We start from the raw sequence: 2,493 nt of genomic DNA, 5'->3' as shown, positions 1-2,493 counted from the left end.
ATTATGTGCCTCCATGGGCAGCAAGGGGATGAGCTACAATCATCAAGATCATAATTTTTGAGGCCAATCTGCTCAAGTTTCCTTCCACACCTGCTTTTCCTCCCCTCCCTAAACCTAGAATTCAGGGAAAAAACCTGAAAACCCAGAACAACCAAGAAAGGCAGGACGAACCGAAGCGACGTAACCAATGGTCAGAGAATTAACATCTCTTACCTCATCACTCTACCCATCTACCCTGTGGGCTCAACAGTGATGTGAGAAGAGAACACCTTGGTGGGGCTCCAGTTAAGTAAAGGCCATGGCTTTCACCACCCACACCAGCTCCAAGCACCCCCCAGCCAGCTTCACCTTCCTGCTCGCCCTCCCAGGAGTCCCAAGGGAAAAACTCTATTGTAAAGTTTTTAATCCACCCAAACTCATCTTGGCTGGTGAGGTCCTCTGATCTCCACCAGCCTTGTGACTCAATGCCATGATCTTGCACAAACCCCACTATGACAAAACACAGTTGATATTTAAAGAAATGGTAACTCCTTGTGGTCAGACAGAGGTCTGCACAAGAAGGTTCCCAGGAGACTCAAAACACAAGCTAAAACTCACACAGCTTTGAGTTTCTAGTTTGATGACAGGCTTCTTATTTAAGTCAACCACCCAAGCCCCACATCCCAGCCTGTTCCTGTTGGTTAACAGTCTGTGAAACCCAGAGCAGCACCATCCCAAGCCCAAAGACAGCAGCAGCACAGCTGCTCATGCCGCCTCACTGCTGTTTCTGCAAGTTCCTTCACCCAAAGTTCTCCCTCTGGGTGCATCTGCCCCTGACTGACCCATCCCAGGTGTCTGCCATGGGATATCAAAGCCTGGTGGCATCTAGCTCAAAAGCTTTTTAGCTGCTTCCTGGTTCAGTGGGATCATATACAGCAGCCACTGGTGTGGGACAGTGCCACGTTCTCCCCATGGGACAGCAAGGAGGTATTTACCCTCCAGCCCCTATAATGTTATTAAAGACACCCATGGGCCACAAGAAGCTCCAGGGGCCCTTGGTGCACAACCCTTGGCAGCCATGCAGAGTGGGCAGTGCTGCAGAACACTTATGTTTCTGGTCTCCTCCCATTACCCAAGAGCTCTTTGTCTGGCAATTGGTCAAAACCCACCAGTTCAGCATAAGGAAGAATGTTCCTGGACACCAGAATCCCTTTGGAGATGCCGTTGCCAGCACCCACCACAGCACTAAAGCCAACTTGACACCAAATTGGTCTGATATTTAGAAACTGAAAAGAAATTAAACACCTACAGAAAGAAGTGGGCTGAACATGACACACGAATGCTGAACCAAACACAGAAGTCCCAGATTCAAGCCCCACTGGTGACTTTGTTACTGATGGGGTTTGCCCTCAGATGTGTCCTGCACTAAAGCACATCCCTGCACTTCTGCAGCTTACTCTGAATGGTATTTGGCACCTGGAAGGTGTTCCTGTGCTGGAGCAAGGCCAGGTCTAAGACCAACACTGGACCAAAACATGCACAGGCTCCATAGCTCAGTGAAGAGCCCTCAGGGGTTGGCCATTCACAGATGCAACGGCCTCAGGAGGCTGAATTTGCCTCCATTTCTCCCAAAGAAATGAGGTAGCCCTTGGTAGAAGTATCAGAAGGGAGGGCCAGCAGGTCTGCTCAAGGGCAGAAGGATGGCTGGCAAAGCAATGCTGCAAGGCTGAGCTTTTACAGCTTCAAAGAACATGTCCACACTCCTCAGTGCAACAGCCACAACCAGCAAGACCTTTTCTGTGAGGAACAGTGTGTGAGAGCAACTGGGCAAACCAAGTCCCTCCAACCACAGAACCATAGAACAGTGAGGGTTGGAGGAGGCCTCTAAAAGCCATCTAGTCCAACCCCCAAAAATCTCCCTATGAGGGGTGATGCTTTTTGGTAGGAGACAGGGGCTCCACCTGGGAGCACCAGCTCACCAGAACATCAGTGTTCTCTTGGAGACCCCAGCTCTGCAGCCAGGACCCATCTCTCCCTTGTAGCCTTGGAGTTTTTTGGCAAGTGGATGTTTTGTTTGGTTGCTTTTTCTTAAAAAAAAAATGTAACTGATAACACAGAAGGGGAAGAAAATCAAATCATGCTGAGAAAGCAAAAAGAAGGGTTTGTAAAGGCTCTGTGAAGAAACAACAAATACTGTGAGTCTACAGAAAGATAAATGCACATCTTCGGTTTGTCTGCTAATAGGAGGTTTATAGACAAAAATGAAAAGTTGTTGGGATCTGGAACTCACTCCTTTCTCCTACACTCAAGCCACTCATCCAGAGACCTTTTCCCTCCAGTTAGCATGAGTCATTTCCCTATTGAAAATCAAGGATCTTCAGCTACGGTGAAAACAGGGCCTGAGAAATACCCTGGCAGACAGCACGTGTAGGTGCAAGCTCTGCTCAACTCATACACACATCTGCTGCCCAGCCACCTCGACCCCAGCAAACCTCTGCCATGGAAAACACTTCC

The sequence above is a fragment of the Chaetura pelagica genome, unplaced genomic scaffold, assembly GCF_000747805.2.
Source record: "Chaetura pelagica isolate M959 unplaced genomic scaffold, ChaPel_1.0 scaffold103, whole genome shotgun sequence".
Lineage (NCBI taxonomy): Eukaryota > Metazoa > Chordata > Aves > Apodiformes > Apodidae > Chaetura > Chaetura pelagica.
Note: the sequence above shows the minus strand (reverse complement) of the source record.